The following is a 13,968-nucleotide window of genomic DNA, read 5'->3' as shown; positions in this document are numbered from 1 at the left end:
CCTTGGCTATATACATACATCTTTTTCATGTGTTTCATCATCTGCTTGGGCCTTTTGTCTTTGATTGAAAATCTCTATAAACTATGCCTGAATACCACAGCGTTAATCACAAGCCTCCTGAAGTATTTTCATATTGTGTGTAATAAATGCCCATATACTTAGGATTTAATGTAAGAACTACTCACCACAATATTTAGTTAAAATTACAAAAGGAGTACAAATTAAGCCATCATTTTGTTAAGATGTATATTATAAGTCTCATTTAATTTCCCATGTTGTTACATGTATGTTTGTATAACTGTTGTGTCAAGACTTTTAAAGTATTTCAATTAGCTGCTAAAAGAAATACATTTAAGGAGTTAAAACTGATGTACATTTGGACTAAATACCTATAATCAGAGTTGTTTCTCACCTGAGTCCCTCTTGCTAATGTTATGTAACAAGTGACCTTGATTGCTGGCAATAATTCACTTAATAGGTTCACATTTGTGTGGTAATCTCATAAAATAAAATAGCGACTCACTAGTACTTTTAAAAATAAACTGACACCAGATTTAGGCTAGATGAGTTATAAGGTCACTTTATCACATGTGAATGTTTCATTCCTAAGTCAGGATTTTCAGATCCTTTCCTCAGGACTGATTTGAGACCAGCTGAGAGACTAAATGGCACTTCTGGAAAGCAGTGGTAAGTGGAGGAGGGAGCAATGAAAGAAACTTGGATGTCACTCACCTTGTGCTTACCTACCTCCATACCTCCAGCCAATTGTCCCCAGCTTCCTAGGTAGGGCTTATCCCCTGGGTACAGTTTCATGGACAAAGTGAGTAAAACAAGCTGAAGAGGCAGGGCAGTAGCAGTAGCAGTGAGGAGATTCCATGCAGAGTTGTACAGGGAAGTAAAGTACCCCTCATCGACCAGAGGCCTTTCATGTCCTTGTGTGACTTGTGAGACTATCACTCTTCAACAATCTTCTGTTGTTTATAAGCATACTGTCATTTATAATCATAAATCATCAACATTTTTTCTCACATGTTATTTTATGCTCTATTATCTTCTTGCAAAATGTCCAAATTTCAATTCATGGAAGTCCCCAGAGAATTCTCAAGATCTAATTCTATCTTGATATCTTTCCCCAAATCACTTTAATTCAATGTTCTGGGAAATTTATGAAGCACATTCTCATTAAAGAAAAGCAATTTTGTTACAAGACAGATAAATTCTCTTATTTGTAACTCAGCATAGGACCTTTACTTATAACTTAAAGAAGAAAAATTTCATATTGCTTACCTTCGTGATGTAAGCAGGCAAACTGAAGATGTGAACAAATCATGTCTTTACTACCAAGACGTCATGGGAACCCTAAGAAGGTCACTCCTGAACAGCCTTGCCAATAGGAAGTTTGAAGGCTATAATCTACTCCTAAAATAGCTCCCATGTCTTATGGGAGCTATTTATATGAAATTTCATCTCCGAGAACTTTGTAGAACTTTTTCTCGTTTCCATGAGACAGTGGATCTACCATGTAGCAACAAAAATCAAGCGGTCAAGAGGCTGGGCTTGTGGCTCAGTGGTAGAGCACTTTCCTAGTGAGGCACTGGATTCAATGTTCAGCACTGTATATAAATAAATAAAAATAAAGGTCCTCAACAACTAAAAAAAATATTTTAAAAAACCAAGTGGTCCCTAAGAAGGCTTCTTTCTCCAGTTCAGAGAAATATTCTTTTTATTATTATTTTTTTTTAGTTGTAGTTGGACACAATATTGTCATTTATTTATATGTGGTGCTGAGGATTGAACCCAGGGCCTCACACGTACTAGGCAAGTGCTCTACCACTAAGCCACAACCCCAGCCCCAGAGAAATATTCTTTATCTCCAGTAAATGTATCTAAGTACTCCCAAACACCTAGGAAAATGCAAAGTTTGGAAAGAAGGAATTTTATTTTGAAATTTAAAATTATTTAATATGATTTTTAAAATAGATGATATATTAACATGGTTCAAAAATTTAAATGACTTAAAAGTGAATATATTGAAAAGTCATATTTCATTCCCTTTTTCCATCCATCCCCCAATCCCTGATGTCCCCTATAGACTAGCACTTGCTAATCTTTCCTTTGGGGACTTCCAATGTATGTTCGGTCATACACTACTTAATGATGGGGTAAATTCTGAGAAATGCATCACTAGATGATTTCATCATTGTGTGAGCAATTTATGAAGTATACCTATGTGGTACAGACCAATGACTTCAGGTGGCCCCTTTATGCAATCAAGATGATGTGGCATACTTTTATAATAAAGTTTTTTTTTAAGTATGTAGGAGTACACTTTAATGGTAAAAAGCTTGATATAGTAAATACACTAGTAACAGTCATTTGTTGGGGCCTGGGGTTGTGGCTCAGCAGTGGAGTGCTCACCTAGCAGGTATAAGGCCCTGGGTTCAATCCTCAGCACCACATAAAAATAAATACATAAAATAAAGGTATTGTGTCCAATTACAAATAAAAAATAAATATTAAAAAAAGTCATTTGTCATCATTATCTAGTATTACATACTATACATAGTTGCACTTGCTATACTTTTATACTACTGGCAGTGCAGTAGGTTTGTTTACATCAATATCACCATAAACATATGAGTAATACCTGGTGCTACAACATCACAGCTACAGTGTCTCTAGGTGACAGAAAATTTTCAGCTCCATTGTAGTCTATGGAACCACCATGGTATTTGTGGTCTGTCATTGACCAAATTGCTATTAGGCACATGACTGCATATACAAATAAGCATTAATACATATTTTTATTTCCTAGATGTTTTATGCACATAGCTTGCAATTTCATATAAAACATATCCTGGAGATCACTGCATGTTAGTTCAGGAAGACATTTCTTAAATGATACAGAGTGTCATTGTCAACAATCAGGTTTGTTAAACCTTACCATTACATACAACTTTGCAGTGAACAAATTGCTTATAAATCTTTTTGCACATGTACAGGTGTATCTGTAAGGCATAGTTCCAGAACTGGAACTTTACAAATTAAATATCTGTTACAACACTTCTCAAAAGTGTGACCTCTACTTGGTTAATGCTATCTACCTCCTCACTATTTTATGAGCTTCTGGAAGACATCAACTGGGTTTCATTTATCTTTACTTCTACAGCCTTTACCACAGTACAGTTAAATACCAACTGAACTTCCTAGTGTAACTATAACCCCTCAATTTAAAGGCTGAGATCAAGGTGTTTCTATTTCAAGATAAAAATGGGACTCATAAAAATAAAAGTATTGAATACGGAGTAGAAGTTTTCCAGGATGAAACTATCTCTTCAAATTCAGGGACTGGGTCAAAGTCAGGTAAATTTCTGGGTTAATCACACACAGTGAGGCTGAAGGGCAAAACAGAGAGGAAGCCTAGAGAATTCTTGCCTGATGAAGATCAGCCACAGGTGACTGAGAATAGCACTTCCCCAGAAGCCAAGCCCAGGTAAAGAAGAAAGGTAAATGGATGTTCAGAGTATAGTCTGTACAGAGATGGAAGGGTGCGTGTGTGTGTGTGTGTGTGTGTGTGTGAGAGAGAGAGAGAGAGAGAGAGAGAGAGAGAGAGAGAGAGAGAGAGAGCCAGAGAGAGCTGCACTGCAGCCCCCATAATTATCAGGAAAACTGTTGCACAGGGCCCAGGTGAAAACTCAGACCTGTTCCTAAGCTGATGGCAGTCTTTTCCCCCAGGCATGCCCCTCTCTAGCACTGCTCTACCCTAGCAGGTATGTTAGAGGTGCTCTCTCCACCTGGTCATCACTAACCATCAGAGCTGCCACTGGACTGTGTTAGCCACCTTTGAAGAGATAAAAGAGACACTTCACACACATGACCTATCATAGCCCTTGTCAAAATCACTGCCTCTCAAAATCTGTCAGGAAAAGGTGAATTGGTACAACTTTTTTATTGTATCAGTAATGTGGCAATATAATTTCAACACCGAAAATGTGTTTTTACCTAGAAATTCCATTTCAAGGAGTTAATTTTGAAAGTACATTTACAAAGTACATAAAAATATGTATATGTTTACTGAAGCACTATTATGTAAAGCAAAGATTAAATAAAAGTAAGCTAAATATTCATCAATGTGGTAATGATTTTATCCATAATAACATTATGTAATATCCCTGCAGCTATAGGGAATGAGGTAAACCCATGTATAGCGCTGGTGCAGTAGCCAACATATATTGCCATGGAAAATCAAAGCAAGCTCAGAATAGTAAATATATTGTATGATTTTTTTGTGATTTAAAAGAAGAAATACTTGCATATGAATAAAAATATCTGTTAGACAAAAAAGAAGGAAAGTATCACATATTTTCTCTCCTTTGTGAAATCTAGAATTGAAAAAAAAATGACCTGAAAGTCGTAGAGGAACAATTAGAGTAGGTGAAAGGAGACTGGGAGGAGGGGGAAAAAGGGGAAGGTGAGAGAAGGCAGTAGGGAAGGAGGATATGATCAAAGCTCAATATATTCATGTATGCAAATACTACAGTGAAACCCACTAGTTTGTACAACTAATATACATTAGTAAAAGTATCTATTAATATTTGAGGCTCTTTCTAATATTCATTGTTGGGGAATGGGTTTGGAGAACAAAAGGAACTTTTTTTTTACTTTATATGTTTTGTATTGCTTTTATAATTACAAAGTTCACTTGCAATCAAGCTATTGTTTCTAAGGTTTCTGCAGTATATAGATTATATAGAGTTTAATGATCACTCTTGACTCAGAAGAATCATCACTTTAAAAACCCTTAGGCTGGGGGTGTAGCTCAGGGATAGAGCACTTGCTTCATAGGCATGATCCCCAGTACCACAAAAACAAGAAAAAACTTAAAAGGGGGGTTTTATGGCTGAGTAAACAGCTATGGTTGGCCTTAATTGATGTTCACAGAATGGACCTCAGCTTTGTATATACTCAAAACCCAACTCATGCAGAAAACTTGGTAAAATTTCCTGTGTTCAGCCTTCAGACTATTTACTAGATGGTTAGTAATTTGAGTATCATCCTTGAGTGCCCACAAACTTCCACTTTTCACTTACCTGGACACATCTTTTAAGGAATTCTTTTTAGTTTTTATGTTATGTTTCCTGCAAGATTCCCCATGCAATTGACTTTAAAATCATGAAAAGAAATTTTTTATCATATTTTACAAAGTCGGGGAGAAGTGAAGAAGATGAGCCCATATTATGCAAGTGTTCTGTTGCTAAAGAAGAGACTGCTCAGGGCAGACTTACACAAAGTGGTAGATTCTGATTTAGATTTTCACATCCTGATAATTGGAGCCATTCAGTCAGTCTCTGTGCCTGATCTTGAAGAAAGAGAACCTGAGACAAGAAGCAAGAAGATGAGAAAATGTCAAGGCGGGAAAAAACATTTGGCAAGTACAATTGGCACTAGTCTCAATGTACATTCTCTTGGGGCAAGGCTTTGAAACTTAAATGTAACAAAATATTATTTGGAACATCAATTTTCAGGTCACCTACCTTTTCCAAGACTTTCTGTTGCAAAGATGATGATGTCTGGCTACTAATTTAACCAAAATTTCCAGTGTCAAAATATTTTAGCAATTTGTCTTTCTGCAATGCAGGGGGAGTGGAAGTTGTAGAGTATACAATGTATATTTAATTATTTTGTGTATTATTGCTCTTTTCTCTGGAAATAGTATTTTGTGTTTGCAAACATGGAAAACCTACATTTTTGGACAGTAAAATGACAGGTCTATATTATAAGCTAATTGATATATCAAGCAAGTAGATAACTCATCTTGCTATAATTATAAACAAGTTCTAGTTTATGGACGTGAAACAAGCCTGCAATTCATGAATAACCTTAAGAAAATTTCAGAACCAAGGCGTACTTTTGAGGTTAGCCTTCCATCCTTTGAGAGCTTCCAATTTACAGCTAAATGCTAATGCACAATTATCACTGAAATAAAGGAAAGGAGAATTAAAAGATCAGCAAATAAAGAAAAAACAACAGAAAATAAGAGAAAAATAAAGAAAGCTGTGATGTAGCAATAAAGAGCCTTGTTTGCCGAGTTCACTTATTACCAAAAAAAAATAATCTTCTCCAATTATAAAAATGAATATAACTTTCCAAGAAAATTTGCTTTTCCAAAATGAATAGGTTCTAAGCACATTTGGCAACTTAACTTTAAATATATGTGTAGGTGTCCTTTGGGGTTTAAAACACTCACACCCCCCCATATTTAAATTTTGATTACTAGAAATAAATTTATCTTGACAACTAGCATGATACCCAAAGGCCTAGTGGCCCCAATTATCGGAGTGGTAATGGGTGAAACTACATTTTTATATTCAATTTCCCAGATAAATAGACCAAACTAAAGTCCGCAGGTTTGAGATACTTCTTCAAATTCATTTTAGTGTGGACTGTTTTCTCCTTTGAACCACTAATGAACTTTATTATGTGCAGTTTCTACAATACAAGTCTTATTTGTGCCAATGTCTTAGCATCATAGTATCCTCTCATCAGAATATTGGTTAGGTTCCCTAGTGTGAATCACTTATCCAGTTGCTCGCTTGATTATTCACATGTTTTTAAGATTTGTGAAATGTGGCAGATAAACAGGTTTATGCTGTGTGCAACTTGGAGGGCAGCCAATGTCTGTCTGCCTATACAGTATATTTACTCTCCTTCCTCAAATCTCTCTCCCATACAGGGAAGCTGTATTTTAAGACTAAAATCAGTGTAGCATGCAATCCAGTAATGTCACTGCAGAAAACAGCAGGTGTTCATCCACTCATTTGCAGTGATTCTTGCAGTGAGGAAAGTGAATCAATGATTCTCCCAATGGACAAAGAAACGTCACAGAAAACACTTGGAAAAATCAAATGCTGGAAAGGAACATTCTTTTCTAAAGGTGTGCTCTGATTTTAGAAAGCAAAACCTCCCACAAGAAACTTAGGAATTTTGTTGAAGTGTTCTGGCTGTACCTGCAATGGCATGTTCCCTCTCCCTGCTTCCACTGTTTTATTGCTTTTGTGTTGTACTTCTAAAATAAATATCAATAAATCATTGCAGTTAGATACTCTAATATAGACAGAAATGTACTTGACTCCCTACAGTCATTACAATTGGAGGGGACTCTGATTAGGATGCTTTACTTAATTAAGTGATATCGTCTAAAGAGAGTTCTTCCCTCCATTTTCTGTTTAACAGTCTTATAAAACACCAACAGAGGAAATTCATTCTGTTGTTTGCTTTCCTTATTGTAAATGGTTTCTTCTCATTCATATTTTACAGAAGGCATCGCATTAATGAAATGGCTAATAAGCCAAAGACTGGTTCAGCCACACAGCCTTGTTCAAATCAGCACAAGCTATGTAGACTGAAAACATTTTCTCCCTCAGTCTCAGAAATGCATTTTTAAGTCTATTTTTAAAGCATGTGTAACATAATATTAAGGTGATTTAAAAGAAAAATTTTTTTCCTGAAAAAAAAATCACACTTCACCTAGTTTACGTATGACTCAGCAGAGACCTTTAAAATCTGTCTGTTTGAGAAAATAGAAAAAAATGGGCAAAGAATAAGCAATCCTTATGCATTTGATGTTATTTATAAGGCACTTTGATTTTACTGAAAGAAGTCATTAAATTTGGATTGCCAATACAAATATGATTATATATGTTTTCTAAATAAAATGTTATTATGTTGCAACTGAACTCATCCATTTATTGTTTGTTTACCTAATGCTCAAACACATGTTTTATTCATAGATGTCTGGGAGAAAAAAATTTTGCTTGATAATCACACCAAGCATATTTAACAAAAGCGATTCTCCTTTTATTAGTGAACAAGTTTAAGCAGAATGATTTCATTTTTTTTCCATTTAGTTAATTCAGACTTGCAGGATCCTTAGCTTAGAGCTTTTGTTTCTCCCCCTGCTGCCTTTTATGCCTTTAATGTATGCATGCCTATCCACTGATGGGAAAATATCATTTCCTGAAAGTCTTCCTTTTTCCTTCTTGGCTATTCTCTCTGTTGATTCCTAGTTTTGGTTAGTTTTCACTAGTTAGTTCTGTCAAATCACGTTATGTACAAGACAGATAAACTGAAGCCAAGTAGTTCATTATCCTGTTGAAAATTTTAAACTCTCTTTCATTATAGAGCTTGAATTCTAAGTATATTCACTAACTCCTTGAAAAATAAATCATATGGTTGTATTTTTAAAGAAATTAAAAATTGTAGAAGATAGAAAGTAGTTGAGAAATTAGTTAAGATTTATTATTATCCATGAAATTATTTTTTAATTACCAAATAACCTTAACAAATTAACAATAGCCTGGTATTAAATTTAGAAACTTTATTTGTACTAACAAGTGCAATAATGTAAAAGCTCTCTTAAATGAACTCAACCAGCTTAGAATAGATTTTTTTTTTACCGTAACACAATTTGCAGTTAAAAGCATTCACAGATCTGTAAAATATAAGTGAATAAAGGTCTTAACATACAAAATCGAATATTAATGAATCAGGTGCAAGGAGCTTTTAATTAACTGCTAAATTATTAAAAGAACATTTTTCTGACATAGATAAGAATCTGAATTGTTTTAATAACCCAGCTGTATAGTTTGGTCATTTACCAAACCAAATAATAATAGCAATAACAATAATAATATATAATGGTTAAATGACTTAATATTGTTAGACTACAAGCTTTTGTTTTAACTATATGCCATCCTGCAAAAGACTATTGCTTGAAAACATTTTATAATTACGTATTTTTCTTAACTCACAAGTTAAAACACACACACACACACACACACAGTAAAACAATGTGCTCCCAAATATGTAACTCAAAGCGAATCTGAGAAGTTGCTTTTATTATTTTTTAAAGGTGCTGTTTATTAAAGACAAGTCTTACATTAGTTGTAAAGTTCACAAAATTTTAGTTTTTATCCTAATATTGTGATCTAGATAATTTTTACAACCAAGAGCTTAGTTAGCCTACCTTCTGTTAAGCAAACTTCATTACAGATTTTCCTTAAGCTTTTCATTTTAAAAGCTGCCTTTGTCCTAAAACTGAACATATGACATTCCTGTCCCCTAAGAAAATTTTTGAGGAATTGAATAACAGCAAGTAGATATGATAGAGATTTTATTCCATTCCTCCCCATATTTGTTTACTTTCTTTAAAAATAATTTTTTAAAAATAACAAATATGGATTTTCTTAAGACTTTAATGTGAATGAGAATTGTGTCTAATGAAGTACTACCGAAGTTAGAGTAGCCATTGAATCATTATCTGGCAAAAGAATGTGTGTTCTATCTTGCCTGAACCAATTATTTTTATCAAATGACTTTTCTACTTAAATTGTTTGCTTTAAGAAATACTGATTTTAAAGATAAGCAGAGTTATTGTAACATGCATTTTAGGCTATTATATTCCAATTCCTATAAATCAAACTGTATGCAGCAGAGCTAATTTCAGGCTGCTATTTATTGAAACTGCTTTTCATGGGACTAGTTAGCATTTGTAGCGAATGTTTCAGTCCTAACAGGTAAATATATCAAATTTATAATTCAAAAACAAATACTGCTATGTCTTTAGTAGGATCCTTAGTAAGAAAAAAAATCTATATGTAAACGTGGTCATTTTGTATTTGTAAAATGAGTTTTCAACATAAAATATTAGTCATCAAAGCTGTTTGTCTCTGTAAAGCAGTAGAAAGAGTAAATTTTCTAAAGAGAACCTAGCTAAAAGATACCCTCTCTACAATGAATTAGATTAAATCGCTGCAAAGAAGACAAAAAAGTTTAATGCTAAAGAGAAGATAATTTCTTAACACTAATTTTTTTTTCTTTCTACAGAAATATGAGTGCTCAAGAAAGAAAATGTTTAGCAGTAAGTTTTTTTTTGGGGGGGGGGGCGGGATGGAGAAAAACATCTTGTATGATGTGACAGGAGAAAAAAATACAAATCAAAACAAAATAAACAAAAAACAAAACAGTCAAAACTAGACTGTATTTATTTTGTTTTGTTTTGTTTCTAAAGCATATTTCTTTTCACCAAAAGATGACTGCAGAGTCCGAAGAGCAAATTACTCCTGTTAGGGAGTTGTACTTTATAAATTCTAGAGACGGGATCATCAACTTGTTTCGAAGGCAATTCTCCTTAATAGCAGCAGTTTCACAGCTAGTTTTGCCTGCAAAAAGGGTACTTTCTAGCCATTCATTCACAAGTTAGCTTTTGTGAAGGAGCAAAACTTGACAATAAACTATTGTGAAGACGTATATATTTCTGATTCAAGTTAAACATATTTTTTAACAAACAGTGTTAAAAATGGTTTGAAGCATCTCAGTGGCTCTGAGGGAGCTCTACCTTTATTGTGAGAGGAAAGGTAACAAAGAACTTATTTAAAAAAAAAAAGTCTGATGCAGGGAAAGAGAAAGAAAGAAGACAAATGTTATTTACAATGAACAGACTATGAACTTCATGAATATTATAAATGAAACTAAGCTAAACTTAAGTGAAAATTAAGCTAAACTTCTCTGGGCAGAATCAAGTATTTGAAAGAATTATGGAAAAAGCATAGTGTTAAATATTGCATATTCTTTTAAGACATGTATGATGTAAATGTTAATGCCATTAACTTAGTATTCTCTTAAGATGAGAGTGACTATAATGTAGTATTTCATCATTTGTAATGTATTAATTAGTCATTCATAATATTCCTGGGTTCAATAGCCAAGGAAATGTCCCATATTGTTCGAAAGTACAATAGTCATACATAAAGTATATAATAAACCAAATTCATGCTCTAAATTTTATTCTTAAAAAAATATTTTTCTTAAGTTCACATATGTTTAAAACTAAAACAAAAAAAATGTAATTCAGATTGTTCTAAAGCAAAAATAGAACAACATTTGGAGATTTTCAAGATCTTATTTTCTTAACAGTGACTAAAAAATAATTAGAAGAAAGAGCAGTTAAGATACACCGTATTTTTTAACTGAGTCAAATATTTATTTCCAATCTTTTTTTGCATCAAGACTGTGGGAAATTTGTATTATGAAGATCAGATGTTGTACTAATGTGAGAAATGTTGTAAAGCATCCTGTTGATTGGTTCTAATTAACTGCAATGCTCTTGTGTTCTCAGTTTTAGCCAGCATACACTACACAATGCCTTTTATTTTGCTTTGAATGGAATTTTACTTAAAAACAGCTGATCTCAATATCCCCAGCATTTTGGCTTTAAAAATTTTTCCTAAAATTTTCCTGCAATATTTTCATTTCAATTTTAAAAGATAAATTTGGATATATTCCTAAACCATAAAGTATAATCAGTTAAATTAACATCATTCATGTAATCTTTCATGTGTATTTTACATGTTCTATGGTATGTTACTACATTATCAAACCACATTTCAATTCTTCTTTACAAGTTATACATCTGCACAATGGTTTAAGCAGAAAATTCCAATAAGCAATTTAGAGAACACTGCTAATTTTTATTTATTTTTATTTTTGCAATCAGACTGCTAAGTAGAAGAGAGCTAAAATATGGACCATGAGGAAGAAATGGGAAGGATTCCAGAATTAAAAGTATTTTTAAAAAAATTCTTCACACTCACCTTTCTCTGATGATTTAAGCTCAAGCAGCACTGACAGAGAGAAGTCATGAATTTTCATCAACTTCACACATGTCATACATTTAAAAACATTTTGATTTGCCCTGGGACCCCTGCATGTCTCTGAAGCACAGTAACAGTGCTGTGATGTTTTGTAGGTACAAACCCTGTGAATTCCCAGAGCTCTAGAAGCTATATTACTAATGTAAACAGGCCTTTGAGGTAGGAATGGGGGTAGGAGGCTTTAAAAACAAAGTTTCCAAAGAAATACACAATTTGAAATTAGGAGGCTATTATTAGAAGCAGTACACTTGCTATATTTTAAGGGCCACAGTTTTATCTGAGAACATGCAATTGTTTAACCTGAGAAATAGAACCATTTTGGACAGAGAAATCCATAACCTAAAAAAAAATTAGAGCTTAATCATTTATTTACCTTGAAAGTGATTAAATAGTCCTTTTTTTTTTTTTTGTACATATGAGTATAAAATTTGATTCATGTGATTAGAAAGTCCCCTGTTTCAAAATGACTGTCAACATCCTTACCCTTTCCAGGAGAAAAGCTAAGTGTATTAAGTATGGAGCAACCAAACCAGAATTTTACCCCAAATAACACATGAAAGGGTTTTCTTCCACATATTTCTGTCCCTCTTAAGACTGTGAAAAAGCATTAAGATGAAGTAAGAAATAAACATTAAGACAAAAAATAAGTGCAAACAAAATTGTAAATCACAAATGACATAAATAAAATGGCATTACAGATACTGTAATTCACATTATGCCCCCATTTTACAACAGAGGAAACTAAGGTCCAAAGAAATAAGTTGACTTTCCCAATATGTGTTTCAAATACTCAGATGTAAAGCTAAACTGCAGGCAAGTCACTGGCTCCTGGTAGTACACTTTCTACATCTCTACAATCTTTCAATATAGTAGCAGAAAGGTCCACTCAGGTGCATGTCAATCATACAATTAAGTAAAGTAAGTATATAAAAGCTATGTGCAGATCATACCAAATTAATCAGCCATCTTTACACAGTATGAACATTTACTTCTCTGGAAAATACTTTTATGCCTTTATTCTTGCCAGGTTTTGAGGATTTTTATCTATATATAATAAAAGGTATTTATCTTTAGTATTCCTACACCAAGCAGGCAGGTGAAAACAACCACTATGTAGTCTCACTGTCACTAGATTGTCCCCACTCCAATTCATTCTCCCCTCTGCTGACAGCATGGTCTTTATAAAATTTTGATGACTTTCCATCTGTGCTTTTTAGTCTGACACTCAAGGGTCTTCAAAATGTTTAACTTGTCCCATCCCTTCAGTTTTACTTCCAACACACTCATCGTACTTTATGCTCTGGTGATGCAAACTATGATTCTTCGAACGTGATAAACATTCCTGATGCCTCTGGGCCTTTGTGCATGCTGTTTCCTCTGCCTGGAATGCCTGATAAAACTTTCCTCCTTCTAAAGTGAGCTTGAGCATCACCTTTTCTGCTCCTGACAAACAGATACTCCTTCTCGGGGATTCCCAGTGCACCATGCACAGACTTCACATTAGTTCACTCACTACCTTGATGATAATTGTCTATCTACATGCCTATCTTCCCACATACATTGTCTTTAAGGTAAGAGTCCTATTTTTCTCTCCATTCTTAGTACTTTACCTGGGGTAAGTATTCAGTGAATGTTTTCCAATTGAATAAATGAATCAACAAATAGGTCACCATATTTTCTCTTACCTTTAAGTCTTGAAACGATATCCCCTCATTCTTCTGTATAATGTCTAAACAGGATGCACACTAACAACAGAATATTTGAACCAACCTGTTTTAGGTTTCTACCAATCATTTTCTCTAAGTACAAATTTTAAATTACCCTCTCATGATAGTGTTTTGACACTGATATCAGGTTGGCGATAAAATACCCACTTCTATCTCATGTGAATAAAGAGAAGAAATGTTAGGTAAACAATGAGCCACTGTTGGTTCCAGACATTGACAAAGAGCAATGCCTTTTATATCTTGATTTTTTTAAATTATAAATACAAGTTAATACTGGGCATGGTGGCACACGCCTGTAATCCCAGTGACTCGGGAGGCTGAGGCAGGAGGATCAAGGCCAGCCTCAGCAAAAGCAAAGTGCTAAGCAACTCAGTGAGACTCTGTTTTTAAGTAAAATATAAAATAGGGCTGGGGATGTGGCTTAGTGGTTGAGTGCCTTTGAGTTCAATCCCCAGTACAGAAGAAGAAGAAGGAGGAGGAGGAGGAGGAAAGAAAGAAAGAAAGAAAGAAAGAAGGAAGGAAGGAAGGAA

General features: G+C 34.0%; 1 long non-coding RNA gene across 10 annotated transcripts in view; it reads right to left on the bottom strand.

Annotated features, from left to right (window-relative positions):
• Nucleotides 1-13,968, bottom strand: part of LOC125615246 — a 45,089-nt gene that overhangs the window by 16,328 nt on the left and 14,793 nt on the right. For 6 of the 10 annotated variants that reach the window (XR_007345812.1, XR_007345805.1, XR_007345803.1 and 3 more), the window contains exons 2-4: nt 5,286-5,375; nt 1,288-1,613; nt 733-1,155 (exon numbers count right to left, since the gene is read on the bottom strand). This is a non-coding gene — a long non-coding RNA (uncharacterized LOC125615246). Of the gene's footprint in view, nt 1-732; nt 1,156-1,287; nt 1,614-5,285; nt 5,376-5,908; nt 8,294-13,968 lie in introns of those variants that run through there. The other 4 variants (XR_007345810.1, XR_007345807.1, XR_007345809.1 and 1 more) reach the window with 4 other exon arrangements.

Source organism: Marmota marmota, unplaced genomic scaffold, assembly GCF_001458135.2.
Source record: "Marmota marmota marmota unplaced genomic scaffold, marMar, whole genome shotgun sequence".
Taxonomy (NCBI): domain Eukaryota; kingdom Metazoa; phylum Chordata; class Mammalia; order Rodentia; family Sciuridae; genus Marmota; species Marmota marmota.
The sequence above is the reverse complement of the archived record's forward strand: the minus strand, read 5'-3'. Positions and strand labels throughout refer to the sequence as shown.